This window comes from Rattus norvegicus, chromosome 6 (genome assembly GCF_021556685.1).
Source record: "Rattus norvegicus strain SHRSP/BbbUtx chromosome 6, alternate assembly SHRSP_T2T, whole genome shotgun sequence".
Classification (NCBI taxonomy): domain Eukaryota; kingdom Metazoa; phylum Chordata; class Mammalia; order Rodentia; family Muridae; genus Rattus; species Rattus norvegicus.
This window is the reverse complement of record NC_141539.1, coordinates 112039275-112057380: the sequence shown is the minus strand read 5'-3', so window position 1 is coordinate 112057380 and position 18106 is coordinate 112039275. Positions and strand designations below refer to the sequence as shown.

Sequence of the window (18106 nt, the reverse complement as noted above, 5' to 3'; positions counted from 1 at the left end):
AGCACCCACTGAACTCACTTGCACACAGAATTCCATCCCTTTGGAAGAAGATACTCCAGCGTGGCGCTCCACCAGTCTCGGGGTTAATATGGCTCGCCCATAGCGGTCATGCTCAAGAGTCGCTCCTCCTCCTCTACAGTTTCCCCGTAGTTGGACTTCACATGCACTTGTTCAGTTGTTATGAATCCTATCGTGTTTTTTGACACAGCTTTGCATGTGCATTTGGAGTTCTGCTTTCCTGAGCACTTGAATTAAAGAACTGTATTTTTGGCGTTTAAATGGCAGCCCTCTGCACCCTTCACAGTGAGAGACATTCATGGACTCATCCTCCCCAGCTCATGAAATTTCCCTGAGACCAGAGATCACAAACACTAGTTAATTTTCTTTTTTTCTATTAGAAACCAGTAACAGAGCTGAACCTGTGGTCCAGGGCTGTAATCGCAGAGCTTGGAAGAGAGTTGAGAGTTCAAGGTCAAAGTCATAGCTCATAGTGAGTCTAAGGGCATCCTGGTCTGTATGGTAAGCCTCTGTCTTTAAGAAAGGAAAAGGAAAAAGAAGCTGGGGACAGGTTGGCTGAAGTCATGGTTCTGGACCTTTCCATGAGCTTGGGGGTCTTGGATATTTGTGGTTTAATATCAGAGACTTATCACTTGTGGGAAATTATATATTTATCAACAGCATTCGATTTTTCCCATGAGGCCAATCGAGAGCAAATCAAATAATATATACTTTTGCATCCTACTGTGAGAAAAAAAGATCCCCAACACAATAATGTCTTCTTTTACAGAAATTCTAAAGATTGATCCTGGTTTTGTGAGACAGCTCATAGAAGAGCTGTGTTAATATTGCACGGCAGCCCAAGTTGTTTCCAAAGGTTGAATGAGGAAAAAGCATGCAGGAAAAGGTGGTTTGTTGAAAACAAAAATAATTCTAAAAAAATCAATACTGCATCTGAGACCTTGGCCTGGCAGCTTTTACTAGACTGTTCTCCCACCGAAGATTTTATTCTCTGCTCTAAATAGCCCACGTGGAACATCTTCTCCTAAGTACAGTGCTGTGGCGGAAAAGCCTCTTTGTTCTTCCTACTTACAATTTGTCAAATAACCATAAGAACTAAGTGAATTATAGCAACTTCCAGAATGCAAGCCAATGGCAACTGACGTATTCCTGGGGATGTATCCATTGATGAACGGCATCTAAGATGGGAATGGGTATCCCTGGCCATTCTCATAGCTAAGATAGTTTGACATTCCATTATTGCTATATATCTAATGTTGCATATTATATATACTTTATACACACGTATTTGTGTACACATTTGTATATGTACACTCGTGTGTATGTGTGTACCTGCAGCTACACATGTACATACACGATGGTGTTATGAATAACCTGTTTTATATTTTGTGTGAAGTGAGTTCTTTGAGTGAAAAGGGACAGAAAAGAGTGCAAGGACACAAAGAGAAGTAAAAGGTATCTGAAATTCAATCAGAAATATAGACGCTGAGCATAAACACCGGCCTACTGTGTAGCCCATCAATTCATCCCAAAGTGTGTGTACACACTCACCAAGACAGTGTGTGCTTGTTCGTGGGAATGCTATCTGTCACAGCCTCGAAGTGGACTACCCTATCAATAGACAATCTATAACAAGTGTGGTAGATGTTACGCAGCGCTCCCAGTCCACAACACGAGTACACCGCTGACCCCTACAACAAACCAGGTAAACCCACAGCTGTAAGGGCAAGCGACAGCGCCAGGCCAAAACGCACACTTACTGGGGTTCTGCTTCATGAAATTGGAAGACAGCTCTCCCTGGCTCACGTTCTTAGAAGCAGAATCATATGACAGGGGTTCCAATTAAAACAGGGAGGTAAAAAAAAATTCTTTTCATACAGAGCCTTAGCAGAGTATGAGCTTTCTGCCTCAGTCTCCCCAAATCCCTAAGTGGTGAGATTTTTTCCCCTCCCCTCCCCTCTCCTCCTACACCCTCTCCTACCTAACCCTTTTCCTCCCTTCTTTTCCCCTTCCCCTATTTTTATTCCTCTCCCCACAAGGGATCTGACCAACCTAGGGCTGGGTCGAGCTAGACAAACAAAAAGATTCCTCCTCTGAGCTACAGCTTAGTCAAGTGGTCTGTTTCCTGCTCTGGGCACTGCTTACATAAGCTGTGTAAGCTGATAATTTGTGAACATTCATCAAGCTAGAACTAGAAGCATATACATTCATTATACGTCAACAAAATCCTGTCACTCTGCTCCGGATTGCAACAGGATACACGAAACACATGAGTGTGAGGATAACTCAAGTAAACCTTTCTATTGCAGAGTTTCTGTGCCATTTAGGGCGTTTCCATCCGTAAGTAGCAACAAGCTCGCTCAATCTATTGTAGACTATTGAATGCCGTGAGGAGCAGGCAGTAACAGTACTGGCTAATTTATGTCCTGACAAAAGTCATACAGGCAGGATGTGGTAGCACACATCTTTAATCCTGGCACAAGAGACATGAAGCAGGCAGATCTCTGTGAGATTGAGATCACTCTTGTCTGTCTGCACAGTAAGTTCCAGGCCCAAAACAAAAGCAGACAGACAAACAGAAAGACAGAGTCCTGCAGTCCCATTTTCTTGCCCTCTTTTCTCTTAGGCTGCTCTCTTTGTGTTAATAAGACAGCAATCGGGTTCTAGACATGAAATTAATGTGCAGCAAAAATTGCAGCTATGAAGTAGCAATGAAAATAATTCTGTAATTCGGGGTCACCACGACAGGAGGTGTGTTAAAGGGTGGCAGCACTGGGGAGGTTGAGAACCACTGCCTTAGGGCGAAGGAAGAGGTGCTGATGCTGAGAGCATGTTAGAAAGCTGAGGGTACGTGATGTCTGATTGACACTCAAGTTCAGGAAGTCAGTAGCTTTGGGTTTTAGACCCAAGAAGACTCAAGAAGATTTAAAAGGCAGGACCCTGGAGGTGGTGAAAGTTTGAAAGGTGTTCATCAGACACAGCGCTCAGTCTAATGTACTCTGGTTATGGAAACAGAGGGAAAGGACAAGGAAGACTGTGGTCTTCGGAGCTGTGAACTTTGATGTGAAGTAATGTCATGAAAAGTTTCTTTGAGGACTTGTCACAAGTGTCATCTATTACCATGTAACCAACTACCCCTTAAAACTATTTGTAGTTTTAAGTGCCTTAAAACTACAAATGTATAACTCATGGTTTCCATGAGTCAGGAGCTCGAGATTGGCTCATCTGGGTCGTTTTGGCTCATGGTCCATTTGAAGTTGGAACTGCAGTGTTTGCTGGGTGGTCATTTGAAGGTGTGACCAACGCTGGAAGGTCCCCACTGTTGCTAAGAGGCTTGGGTTCCCCACCACATGCCTTTCCATCACTTTGCTTCAGCCAAGGACAACTGGGTCCCCAGAGAGAAAGACCACAGGACAGGGCGGAAAGGAGGAAGATACCATGCCCTTCATGACTCCATTTTAGATGTGGCCAAGAATTGGGTAAAATCTAGGCTGGAGAGACGACGGTTCAGTGGTTAGGAACACTTGCTGCCCTTGCAGAGAAGCTGAGTTTGGTCCCTAGCATCCAAATAGGGTAGCTTACAATGACCTGTAATTATGGCTTCAGGAGCTCTTACACCCCTTTCTGGTGCACGCACTCGCGCGCGCGCACGCACGCGCGCACACACACACACACACACACACACACACACACAATTATTTTTTTTCAAAGAATTGGGCAAAGTAGAATTTCTGCAGGATTATGCTCACTCTAGCAACTGGTGAAGCAAAGCCTACAAGTGTGGGAGTCTGTGAGTGTGTTTACTTCTTCCGGAAAATTCCGAAGCAAATTAGCAATTGGACATCAGTCTGCTTTTGGTATAAGAGGTTCAAGTGACTCTGTCTCATTGTTCTCTGCCTTTGTTTCCCTGATTGATCCGCCTCTCTTCTCTCTGCTTTGCTATACTATGCAGTAAGTGGATCTCTGTTAAAATGAGGGAGAAAAGGGGGCTCTTTGCTTTCCTTGGTGGAGAGGCAGGGGTTCAGGAGCAGTTACTTGTGACAGAGATGCTCTTTGCCCAGGTTATTGCCTGGGGTTGGGATTGAAAGGAGGTTGAGAGAAAAAGAAGACTGTGGTCTAGCATCTGCTGTCTTGGTAAGCAGTCACCACGGAACCCCTTGCTTTGAGACAGGTCAGAATCCACAGGGTATTAGTGAGCCTGTTGCAGCATCCTAGGTCTCAGCACAGCTCCTCACCCGGGTCATGCACCTACCTTAGCTCTGGCCCACTGTGCTGGCTAGTCTTATGTCAACTTCACAGGCACTAAAGGTATCTGAAAGGAGGGAGCCTCAATTGAGAAAAACGCCTCCATAAGATCCAGCTAGAAGCATTTTATTAATTAGTGATTGATGGAGGTGGGCTCAGCCCATTGTGGGTGGTACCATCACTGGGATGGGGGTCATGGGTTCTATAAGAAGGCAGGCTGGGCAAGTCATGAGGAGCAAGACAGTAAGCACCACTTCTCCATGGCCTCAGCTCAGCTCCCGACTCCAGGTTCCTTTCCCTGCCTGAGTTCCAGTCCTGACTTCCTTTGGTGATGAACAGCAATGTGGAAGTGTAAGCTGAATAAACCCTTTCCCTCCCCAGCCAACTTGTTTTTTAGTCACAGTGTTTCTTCACAGCAATAAAGCCCCGACTAAGATATGCACCCTGCTTCTATCCTGCTCAGAATCCTTGGCAACAAGAGCCAATAGGACCAGGATGGGAAAGTAAAAACTGCCAGGAGCAACCGACTCAGGTTTCTTTGCAAATCCCAACAATCTGTCTCAAGTCACTGCAGAAGAAAAAAAAATGCATCCCTTCACTGTTCAGCCACAATCTTACCACTACTCTTCCCTTCCTCTTTATGGAATAAAAACAGACTAAATGGTTTGAAACCATTGGTTTCAAACACTTAGACTGGAGTAGGGGAAGTGGCAGAGGGAGCACTAGAAATAGAACAGGTCTATCTATGGAAACCTGGACCATAAAAGCTGAGAGAATAGTCCTATGTGTGGAAGAGAAAGGAAGCTGCCCAGGGTTCTTGATCATGAGGTGACCACAGAGGCTCAGCTCAAAGATAGATGTTTCGCTTCAAAAGCTTCCTGAGAGTGATTTACGGTCATTCGGGAATCAGTCTGGGGAAGCTGTGTGTAGAGTACACCAAAGGCAGAAATGTCCCCAGCAGGGAGAAGGAGCAGATACCCAATATCACCTGCCCAGTGTTGCCCAGTGTCAGAAAAATGGCTTTCAGGTCCATTGAGCCGAAGGTGTATTTCTCAGGATGGTGCTTGCCTCTCCAGAACTTCACCCAAGGGTCCACAGAGACATCTGAAGAGGAGAGGAGATGGTTATTTTAGTGGAGATAGAGAAGCAAATGTTGGGTGTACCAATGTCAACCAGACAGGAAGGGAGCTGAGCACACCAGTCAGTGGTGATGTAAGTCACTAGACCACAAGGCAATGTGTTGATGGAGTTTAACCTTCTTCTAGTCAATGGCTAGAGTACTCATTCAGCTAAAAAAAAAGCATCGTGCTTGAGCAATTCTTAACCAGCCTCTGTCTGTTTGTGCAATCAATCCAACATGCTTTGGTGAGTGCTACAAACCACTTCAAACTTAGCAGCTGTAGACAGCACGGACTTATCTCTAATCTCTCCAGGTCATGTGGCTACATTTGGCTTGGCTGATTTAGCAGCTTCAGGTACTCCTGGGGCTGCAAGCCAGATGTTGACTGGGACTGTGGTCTCATCCAAGGCTCAACCAAAGAAAGAGCTGTTTCCAAACTACTGAATGTTGTTGGCAGAACGTATCCCTTCATTGTCTTGCTAAATCTGCCGTAGGTCCTGGTATGGAAATGTCTGCTGTAGTTCTGCTGAGGGACACGATGTGCCCATCAAATTGCCTTCTCGGTAACTATGGTTCTGTCCCATGTTAGTGTTACCATCAGCTTTGTGAGGGAAGCTTCCTTCTTGCAGTGATGATTACAGAGACACTGGTCAATGCACTGAGAAAAGTCACTGATGAATGCTTAGTGAGGAACAAGATGTCTAGAGCATCTCTCCACACAGGGGATACTGCAGAAGAAGGGGCAGAATGGTTGTAGGGACCAGAGAAAAGGGAGAATCACCAGGATGCAAATATTGAGCTCTGGGTATGATGTGTCCATTCATGTCTGCATAAGATGAGTCCATCAATGTTCTGTCATGGAGTGGGGAGGCCCTTCTAGGGATTCACCCTTCTGTGAGGGTTTATATTCATTGATGGTTGATGGGGAAGAACATTTTCTTCAGTGGTATAGCCATTGGTAAGGTATGCTCCTCTAAACAAACATTGTCCATGATCCTGTACACAAACATACTGAAATTCATTGGGCCATTGATGAAGATGATGATGAGGAAGAAGAGGAGGAGGAGGAGAAGGAGGAGGAGGAGGAGGAAGAAACATGCCTTTAACTCAAACACTTGGGAAGAGATCTGCCTAGATCTTGGTGAGTTCAAAGCCAGCCTGATCTACATAGTGACCTCCAGAACAGCTAGAACTACATAGTGAGATCCTGTGGGGTGCAGGGGGGTATGTGGGGGAAGGGGCAGACAAAAAGACATGAAAGTATAAGTGAATTAGTTGGGAAGAGAAACAATATCAGTAGGAGGGGACAAAAGATGATAACAAGGTGAATAGAATTAAAATAGAGTATGTGCATGTATGAAAGTGACATAATGAAACCATTATTTTTCATAATTAATATATGTTAATAAAATGTTACAATTTTATACTAACATGATAGAAAATTTTATAAAATGTCAATACAAAATATTTAATATATAGTATAGTTACTATTCAAAAGTAGATTTTCTTCCCTTCTTGTGGAGGAAGGCAAGGTCTCTGTGGCTGTCTTGGAACTCGCTATGGCTGAGACTGCCATCAAAGTCACAGAAACTCATCTGTACCTTCCTCCCAGAGTGCTAGGATTAAAGGCGTGCATTACCCTGTCCGGCCCTCAAATATAGACTTTTAAAACAGAGAAAAGGATCCAGGGGGGTTATATCAAGATGCCCAATAAGAAGCTGTCTTGAGGCAGCAATATTTATAATTTAGTTCTTGTGATGTCCAGTTCTCTGATTTTTTAAAAGTGGTTTATAATATACTAATACGCATGATTTACTTTATTACTGGTGTCTTGGTCTTTTTTGTGTTGATATTAAAAAAAAAAAAAGTTTGCTTATCTCGCAGTCCCGGAGACCTAAAAGCAAGGGCAGCAGAGATCTGGAGCTCAGGGCAGTAGCGCCACAAGATGGGAGTGGCCGGAGTCATGCCAGAAAGGACTTAAGAACCAGCGTGCCAGAAAAGCTTGAGCTCACCCTGTATCATCTTCTTCTCATAGACCCCTAACCCACTTCCAACGGATGTGCCTGACAGAGTCAACAGTCAGACTGCCACCCGGAGAGCCCCGCCTGCCTGTGAAGTCCACCAACCTCTCGACATGGTGGACTTCTGAAGAAAGGGCCAGATCCAAGCCATCAGAACCCGGAGGTCCGCAAAAGCTCAGAGCTTACTGTGGAACTAGAAACAGAGCCAAACAGGAAGAGAGAGATGAAGTGTGAGAAAATACAAACGCTGCAGACGATAGTGAAAGGTCAAACTTAGTGAAAAGCGATGAGATGAAGATTCCTAGGTTTACCAAACCCAGGGCCCACAACACCACCGCACCACTGCGTGGGCCTCAGAGGCCAGCCCCGGATGCTGCAGAACAGAACTTCCGGATGACAGATACCTGTGTCTGGGAGGCCAAGTGTTATTGGGGTAAGTGCTATATAGGCCTAGTCCAGGCGTAGGGCAGTGCTGGGAGGTGACAGCGCCCTAGGAGGTGGGGTCTACTCTCCTCTGCTCTATCCCCTCCCACCCCCACCCCACCCCCACCCCCACCCCCACCCCGCTGAGTTTGTTTTAAACAGGATCTCATGCAAGGAGCCCAGGATGTACATCTGAGGGTAAGCTTGAGGTTCTAAGCCTCCCATCTTCCCACATTCTGGGAATCACAGGCACGGCCACCATGCCGGGATATTTTCTCCATACAAGTGATTATCCCAGGCGTTTGTGGCGCTAACAGGAATTTCACTGCCCACAATCAGTTTTAATAGCGAATATGACATTTGCTTTAAGGGTGTCAGAAGCTGAGGAATGAGTGGAGACATCAAAAAAGTCATCAAAGTAGATTTTTTAAAGTTAAATTGGGGGCAAATAGAAGGAAAAAAAATCCCACAGTGACGCAGGTCGCTGTTTAAAGCACCCGTGACTTTTTATCAAAAAAGAGGTTGGCACCTCTACACGCCCAGCTTTCTCCCAGCTTTACTGCCAAATACAATCTTTTACCACGAAACGGGTAACAAAGACATTGATAAGAGAGAATTAGAGCTTGGAGTTTAGAGATTATAGAAAGTGCCCCCTTTCTTTAGCTATGTAATGAATTAAAGTCACTCACCTCGATGAATTACTTCCCAGGACGCTGATAACCCTTGCAAATGGGATTGCCGCTCGGAGAAACCAGAAGAGCAGGTGCCAGCAGACGAGAGATAGGGTTTTTATAACACACACACACACACACACACACACACACACACACACACACACACACATCAGACTGGCATTATCTTTGCCATAATTGTTGGCTTCTCCAATATGACTCCAATATGTCACTTTCATACATTCACAAATATGGGCATGGTATTATATACATCTTATCAAAGTGGTTCTTAGTCCCCTCCCCGCCAGGCAGGAGGCTGAGCTGTGTCTTGATAGACAGGGGAAGCCTGATAGAGCCAACAAGGAAACATGGCAAGTCAGATGAGAGGGGCTAGAAGCTGAGTCCAAGCAGGGACTCAGAGCCTGATTGCAATTGAACCTGCCTTTCACGTTGCCTGGAGTCTCTTTGCTGTGGGCAGGCAGCTTTAATCCCTCAGGCATTTGAGAGCAGCAGAGGACTTTCCTGGATACATCTTGAAGAACTTGCCGGTTAGCAGGAAGAAAGAGATGGGCAGGGCTCACTTGGCCAGAAGAGACACCTGCCCAGGACCCCAGGAGGAGTGTAGGAGGTAGGGAGGCAGAGCTTGCTCCTGGCAGCCCCTTGCTCCGGAAGAAACAGACATTGCCCTAGAGCTCACAAGTAGGAGTGGAGGAACACAGACCCCCAGAAGCAATCGGTTTTTGTTTTGTTTTGTTTTTCTTGAAATAAAGTTGAGGGAACTTAACATCACCTTACAGTTCTTTTGCAGGGATCTAGGTAGAGGGCTCCTTGAGAGAAGCTATGCTTCAGGGGCCCATGTTGACCTTAGAGGGACTTCAGAGAGGAAAAATACCCTTCAGCCCCTTACACTAATCTGGGTAGTGTGAATGGGGTGTGTGTGTGTGAAAAACAGCAGGGAGATGCTTCGCCCCTACTGCCAGAAGGGAGGAAGGCCTGGTGAACTTGCACAAGGAGCTGCTCTCCCTCCCTCTGATGGCCTACTCTGCTCCCTGCTCTGCCACACTGCCTACTCTGGCACACTACTCTCTGCTATGTCTTGACTCAGCCAGCTAAGCTCTGTCCCCTTAACCAGAGGAGAAATGCAACTCCTCTGTGTGTCTGATGCCTCCAAACTCCTGTACTCTGTACAGTTACGAAGCTGACATCTGGGTCTGCTGGGCCCCACCCTCTCGTGTTTGCCAGGAGAGAAAAGGCTTGCTTTCAGAATTTCCAGATTAGCCAAAACTGTGAATGAAAGTGGATGTTTCAATAGTGGAAACTGATTTAAACGCATCTAACCTGAGATCGTGTGCTGACAGGAGATGCATGGTTCTTTGTGTAGGTCCAAAACAGGCCAGCCATGCAGGCCTAGGATGGGAAAGTGTTAACTTCAGATAGAGCATGCGTCAAAAATGCAGAGGCTGAGACACAAGGCTTGCCACGTGTTCAAGGCCAAGCTAGACTACACAAAGAGTACAAGGCAGGGACCATGTAGCTCAGGTGGTAGGCTTTACCTGTCGTGCATTGAGACCCTGGGTTCTATCCCTGGCACTGCATAAAACTGGGGATGAAAGCACAAATCTGTAATCTCAGGAGGTAGAGGCAGGAGAATTATCCTTATCCAAGGCCATCTCAGCTACATATCAAGTTGGGGGCTAACCTCAGCTCCCTTAGACTCTGTCTTAAAAAGGAAATAAAAGAGTTTAGGATGTGGCTTAGAGGTAGAGCGTTTGCTAGAACACCTAACAGCCTAGGTTCATCTCCCTCCCAACCCCTGCTGCATATCACCCCCAGTAATAAATGTATGACTTCTCCTTGGAGATTGAGTGTCTGTTCATCCCAGCTGGGGCAGCAGAGCAGACCAAAGGAGGATTCCACCCAAGTCTAGTTGAGTGAGACGGTGAGTTTATGGGGCATGCTTCAGGAGGGTAGAGAAGAACTCTCAGAAAGGTGTGTCCTAGCATGGGTGAGGGATCACAAAACCCCTGGAGTTCCTGCCCAACTTGCAGGCAGCTCCAGCAGTCTCCCTCCACAGTGAGCAATTGCTCTTATACCCTGGGGAGGGGATTTAGAAATGTTGGGGCTTTCTGAGCTTCTTGACTCTTGCAAGTTTCCATAGAGGACCCCCACCTCCCATTCTCCAGGAGGACATGGGTACCCAATGAAAAGCAAAGGGACTTTAAACTAGAACTACCATCAAACAAGTTCAATGATTATCTTCTGAAGCCTTCAGCCCTGTCAACACAGGGAAAATGGAAGGACTGCTCCCACATACCTCTGAGCTGAAGTGTGGGGACAGGGAAGGCAAAGAGGCTACCCCAGGGGTTGGAAGAAGAGCCCTGGAATGCTTGAATAGAGGCATGAGTCTCAATCTAAAAGAATTTCACAGCCTTGTAAGTGGGAGAATGAGGAGCGAGGAGAAGTAGGAATTGAATCTGCAAGGCCAGAGGAAGTATTGCCTTGAAGCAATGCACCAAGGCCTTGTACTGATGGCCAGCCCAGCTCCCAGCACCTAGCACATGAGGGAACACCAGCTCCTGATGAAACTCCCAGGTTAGCATACATAAAAGCCCCTCCCGGCCTGCCAAGTTTGTGAGGTAACTAAGTTGCTGACTGAGAGTTCAAAGAAACTGGTCCTGATGCTTATGGAGAGCCTGTGGTCCCCTGGCCATGAGCTTCAGGCCTCTGGGTGGGAAGCATGTCTGAGTTGGTGCCTGTCAGGAGACGGATGGAAGTGGCCACATGACCCCCTGTCCCACATCCATTCCACCAAGTGGAGAGACATGACAAGCCTTTTATTTTCAGGACACAGCATCATTGATTATTCCCCGTTAATGCTTCCCCATCGATGGCGGGCAGGCACTAGAGGGAAAAGGAAGGATGTGATATCCGGCCCTCCCCACAAGAGGAAAAATCAATGTGATACGGTTTGATATTTCATCCTAGGATAACCTCTCTCTCCAAGCTGCAACCCACGGGCCACTGATTCCCCCTCCACCAGCTCCCCCAGGCGTTGTCATATCCTCTGCACACACCAAAGGGCAGGGAGGAGGGAAGAAATGGGGACCAGGAATGATGAGTCTGCCTCTGACCTCTCCTAGGAAAACATAGCGACTAGACAGTCTGCAGGCTACATCACGCAGTTTCCGGGTCCAAGAGGCCCAGCTTCCCTCCTGAGTGAGCAGAGCAAGCCGGTGCTTACTACAGATACACCCAGCAGTCAGCCAGTCTCAAAGGATGACCTTGGGAAACTGACAGACTAGAAACCGCGTGCCCCCTGGCAGAAGTTAACAGAAGTTCAGAGTGAGAGAAAGAGTTGTAATGCAGAGGGGTGACAGGAAGAAGTGGCCTCTTTTTCTGTACACACAAGCACACACGCATGCACCACCACTAAAAGGAATCAGAAGTTCCTCTGTCCCCCAAAGTGGAACGACATTCAAAACAAGACCCTCGGGAATCTTGGAAGTGACAAAGGGGAAGCTCTGCTCCTTCTAGGGCCTTGGAGTTAACGAGGAAGTGAGCTTACCTGGGGAAGCAAATCACACACATTTGGATGCCTACAGCAATAATGCTGGTGTTCCAAGCAGGCTTCCAATGAGCATTTAAGTGAGTGTGTACAATAAGCACATTGCTTTCTGAAAGCCCCAGGGGTACCCCCCACCACATATCCTGTGTGTGCTGAGGGTATCCTAGAAGAAAGTTAAGTTTTGTTATTTTCCTTGCTCCAGAAGCTGAGAATTATGGAGTGAGCCTCTGCCTGGGAGAGAGGCTCCCAGTGGTTCTCAACATTCTTAATGTTGTGACCCCTTAATGTTTCTCATGTCATGGAAAACCCCAAACTGATATAAATTAATTTTTGTTGCTATTTCATAACTGTAATTTTGCTACTATTATGGATTGTAATGTAAATATCTGATATGCAGATGGTCTTAGGTAACCCTCATGAAAAATGGGTCAAGACCCACAGGTTGAGAACCAGTGCTATAAACGTTGGACTGTCAAGTCATATAGGCATCCTGAATAGCTGAACCCATCAGTCTGTCTGCTGCCTAGAGGGCGAATTAACTTGTGTTGGCACCCCTACCTGCTTGCCAGGGCATAGCTACAGTTTGGATATGGTTAAATGTGTTCCCCAAGTTAATTACCATTTCAAGTACCAAGAGAGATTGAAAGCTGGATCTCACCTTGGTGTTTACAGGTAAGACCCTGGGAGGTGGTAAGGTTAGATAAGTTTATTAGGTGGGAGCCCCTTGAGTTGAATCCTGGTGGTTATATAAGATCAAACAAAAGCAGAAACACACAGAGAGACACACACCCATCCCTGACTTGACATTGATGAACCACACAAGTCAGAACTCTCCCTTCAAGGAAGCCATTCTTAAACGTGAACGCCAGACCTTGTACATCCTGAACAGTGAGCCAAAACAAATCTCTTTTCTTTGTAAAGTTATCCCTCCTTGGGTATTTCATTATAGTAATGAAAGCTGACCTAAACCATTACCTACTGTCATATTAATTCTACTAGAGTTCTTACAGGCAATACTTCCTCCAATGCATTTCTAAATGTCGGATGATATCTGTGCTATGAACATGCACTACTTTTTAATATCTTAAAAGCTTTGTGTCTTAGCGAGAACATGATCCAATCCACAAATGACCTATGAGGATGCAGTCATGAGCTATAGACTGTGAACATCCTGTGTGGCCTTGAGAGTGTCCCTGCATGTCCCTGAATTCATTCTTCAGAGAATCAGCCTCACACGTGGGCTTTTACCGAGTCACCTCTGCCGAGACTCTCTCTTCAGCTCAGTAGTTTTCTTGAATTTACTCCTCTTCTAACCCTTCCTCTATGGACAGGCAGGTGCTCAGACCCCGGGGATCAGAGGAGCAGGTACTCAAAGCATCAGGGGACAGCAGCTGAGTCCCCTATTAAGGCTTTTGTGGGGGTTGGGGATTTAGCTCAGTGGTAGAGCGCTTGCCTAGCAAGCGCAAGGCCCTGGGTTCAGTCCCCAGCTCCCGAAAAAAGAGAAAAAAGAAAAAAAAAAGGCTTTTGTGGGAAAGGAGTTATCCCAATCAAGGGAGATGGTGTATGATGACCAAAAGTCAGATTCCCAGCATGTCCCTTGCTGTGGAAGTCCCTTTCACAAAAGACCTAAAAATTATACGTGGCTTGTTGTCAAGGTCCTCCAGGATCTCCAAACAATTGTGGGGTGGGGGATCCCTGAGTTCAGGAAGGAAGGCTTTTGCCATCCCCAAGCTCTCAACCTTACCTTACACTAAAACACACACACACACATACACACTGGTTTTTGTTCACACACATTTTATGTTTTTGCATTTGTTTTGTCTTGCCTTGTTTTTTTCATGGAAAACAACACACTCCCAGGACAGTGCATACTCCTAGGACATAGAATAGGTATCACCTCAGCTTCCAGGGACCTTCTGCCTCTCTTCCCATGATGCCATACTTCTCTAGGTGAGCAGGATCCTGATTTGCAGCAACAAAGTTCCCGTTTTACCTGCTTGCACCAATCAGCTTCCATCCCCGTAGCAAAAAGCCTGAGGTGAGTGGTGCATAACGAAGAAATTTCCTTGTAGTACAAAGGTTCAAAGGTTTCAACCCATGGTCACTTGACTGTTACACTGCCTCACAACATGAAGAGGCCTAGGTCACTTTATGATGAAGGGAAGAAAAGGAGAGGATATCAGGTCCAGACTCCTCTCTTTTTCTTTGCTTCTCTGCTACCGTAAGTTAAATATCTTTGTTTTGTCACATGCTGCTGCCATGATATGCCGTCATTGGCCCAACACAACAGTGCCAACTGACCAGAATCTAAAACCTTGGAAACTGTGACCCTAAAATCTTTTTACTTATAAGTTGATTGCATCTGGCATTTTGTTATAGCAATGAAAAGCTAACATGAGGTTCTCTCCTCCTACAGGTCCTACCTTGTCTCTCCCAATAAATGCCATGGATGGTAACCAAGTCTTGTATGCATGAGGACATTGAAAATCTACACCATAGCACTCGGTTTTTACTGCATACGAATGGAATTAGATGCTATGCTGTAATCTCTGGCTTTCGTGGTTGAAGACTGCATTTACTGAAGACTTAATAGCTCAATCTTGTTTTAATCCATTTAGCTCCTTTGTCTATTCTTCTGTTGTGAGGTGAGGGCTCTCTTACGTCAGATTTCTTGAAAGTTGGAGTACTACTTGTTAATTTTTTTTTTAATGTCTGAATGTAGCATTCTTTGTCCTAATCTCCCATCCCTGACATCCTTTCTTTGGCTTAATCTAGTCTGCTGGGGATTCTCTGCACTGTGTTTGCATTCAGTCCAAACGGCTTCCCATTGCTAACGTTTCCAGTCTTTTTATTTTCAAACATAAACTTCCTCGATTGATTTTCATCCATGTTTTCTCTTGTTTGATCTCCATTCTTTATTGGTCTACTTCTTATTTCTTCTTTGAAGCCATGGATCATTTTTACAAGTAGACATTTGAATTATGTGTCTGACAAGCCAACCATTTCACTGTCTTCAGATTTGGGAAGTGGGGAGTTAGGATCTTTCCGAGGCATTGACTTGCTCTTTGGTGTTTCCTGTGTTCGGTGTGGTGGTCCTTGTACCTGAACCTATGCTATTTCATCCAGTTTTACAGATTTCCTTAGTGAGCAGCCTACTCTTTGAGGACACGGTCACCACTACCCCTCAGACAGAATCCAAAACACTGTAATCATAATGTTGAACTGAGCAAGAAATAGAAATACACTTTAAATATCCCAAAGCCCACTAGGATGCCATCAATAACCGCGGAGTAAACAATGGCAGAGACCATGCAGACTATACTTTAGATTTTTAAATTAGTTTATGTATAAAGGTGTTTTGCCTACATGTGTGTCTGCACACTATGTGCATGACTGGTACCCAGGGATATTAGAAGAGGTCTGCTCCATCCCTAGAACTGCAGCTGCAGACAGTTGTAAACCACCATGTGGGTACAGAGTACCAAACTCAGAAGTAGCCACTGCTTTTCACCATGGAGTCTTCTCTTCAGCTCAACTTTGCTATGAAGTTAAAATTACTTGGGTAAAAATAAAATGGTAGATAAATGAGATAAAGTAGAAAAAAATAAAGTTGGAAAGGGGGAAAGGGAGAGGCAAGGTTAAATGACAGAAGATCAAAAGAATGGAGATGAATCAAAGGGAGAGAAACCAGTAAGAGATAAAAGAGGCTGATTGCCCAAGGCTGAAAACACATAAACAAAATAAACCTAAGAGGAGGAATTGAAAATGTAAGCTTTTCTTAAAAGAAAAAGTGAAAGCAAAATCCTAGTAGTGGGAAGAGAGAAAGAAACATTGGGGCCAAATAAAAAAAATAAATGAAAGCATCGAAGTATCACCGTTTGTGTCTTCTAAACATGGAGCCTGACGGGTGGAAGAGTGGGTACTCAGTTAAAGATGGAGTCTGGCCTTTTCTATCACTGAAGTTGGTGCTGAGTCCAGAACACACCATCGTGCTCATTAGAGCCATGCTGCCCTTTGTACTTGGTACCTGCTCACCTGCTCGAGCCACTCTTAGCTTTATCGCCTGGGGCTAGGTAGACCCTCCCATACTCCTGAGGTTTGTACACTACATTGACTAGCCATGGTGTCTTGCAAGTGTGTTGGGAGGTGGGGTAGGCAAACATCACTGAGATGTGTGCTGGGGAAACAGGCTGTTCTTAAATCCAGCTCAGCTTCAGGAAACAGGACAGACCCCTTCTCTATCCAGGGGTCCTCTATCCAGGACTTGATTCACAAACCCTCAACTGCATCCAAGGCTTGGGAGAGCCCTGGGAATGTCCGTGGGTAGGACCATCAGTCTCCTTTCTCCTTTCTTATATATTTTCCTAGGCTCTCTTCCTACTCCTTCTGCCAGCGAGCCATGGCTGGAGTCCTGTGCTGCCTACTCCGGTGCACTGAATCCCACCCACCACCTTTCTGCCTCTCCACACTTCTCCTCGGCCTCACTGCTTCTCTGTGGCTCGCAATGCTCTCCCTTAGGAATGAAGCCAGTTCTTTGTTATCTGGACTCTCTCAATCTGTGTTTCAAAGACACAGCTTTTTACACACAGAGGACATTGTAGATGAGTTCACCTGGAGATCAGCATGTATGTTTTGGTAAATATTCCATGGGTACTTGAACAGAATGCCTTAAAACACTGTTGATGAGAGGTTCTATACCTAAAATGGGTAAGCTTCACCTTCCCCCCCACTCTGGGGACTGAACCCAACACTAGGCAAGGGCTCTACACTGAGCTAACACCTGCCCCTAGCCACACAATTAGGTTAATTACTCCTCTTATTCTAGCATCCATATTTTATGTCTGTACAATTTAATTTTTCTTTTGAAACTATAATACACAAAATCCAAACTACATATTCTTCTTTCTCATTTAATTTTTTTGAACAATACTTCTGGATTTGTAATCACGCTTCTCGGCTTAGAGCTACCTAGATATTTAAATAGCTACACTGGCCTCATTTCCGTTGCTCTATGCTCAGTTCACCTTCCCCATCCTTTTACTTTAGCAGTTGTTCTTTGCATTTATATTAAAATGTGTCTCTTGGAAGCAACTACATAAGCTTTGAAGATATTTATCCATTCATACATAGTAGGTAGCCATTTTAAGATTACCCTGTTGACTCATACACACTCACACACACACACAAAACTCATACACACACATTCATACACACACTCACACACACACACTTATACACTCATACACACACTCATACACACACACTCATACACTCATACACTCATATACACACACATATACATACTCATACACACACACACACTCATACACACACACACACAGAACCAGAAAACCTTCCCTCTTTGTAATTCCCACCCCTTTCGATAATTATTATTTCAACCCGTAAAATATTCTTATTTAACACCTGTGTTACGTAAAAGCCACATGTGCTAGCTGTTCCCTGAAATCCCCTTGACTTCTTTGGCTCAGTTTTATTTTGGATTGTTGAGCTCGCTCTTTATAGAAACTCTTCTATTTTAGCTCCTCACCATACTGGTTGCCAACACCCTGCCTGGGTCCCCATTTGCTTGTGGTACTATTGTCAAGAAGAATTTTTAATGTCTTTTTTAGGTCTATATATTTTGTGTATGGAGTGTTTTTCTCAATTGCATGTCTTACAGAGGTCATAAGAGGACATCAGATCCCCTGGAACTAGAGTTATGGAAACACCAAGTGGATGCTGGGAATTGAACCCAGGTCCTTGTAAGAATAAGTGCTCTTAATGGTTGAGCCATCTCTGTCTAGTCCAAGAACTTTTTATCTATAAAATCGAATCTAACAACCTTTATAGTTTCTGTGCTTTGCTTCAGATGTAAAAGCCTTCCCACTCTTAAGGATTTTGTTTGTTTGTTTGTTTTGTTTTGTTTTTAGCTCAGTAGGTAAAGCGCTTCTTGCATGGGCGTGAGGACCTTAGTTCCAGCCTTAGAACCACATAAAAATACCCAGATACAGCAGCACTTCTCAGGCCAAGGAGAAGCTGTCTT

At 45.1% G+C, this 18106-nt stretch overlaps 1 long non-coding RNA gene across 1 annotated transcript; it reads left to right on the top strand.

The window, feature by feature from the left end:
* The first annotated feature begins 7265 nt into the window (after nucleotides 1-7265).
* On the top strand, nucleotides 7266-15933 carry LOC148005398 (uncharacterized). Its single transcript, XR_015623238.1, has 3 exons — nucleotides 7266-7837; nucleotides 14014-14101; nucleotides 14480-15933. It is a non-coding gene; the product is annotated as an uncharacterized LOC148005398 (long non-coding RNA).
* Nucleotides 15934-18106: the final 2173 nt, after the last annotated feature.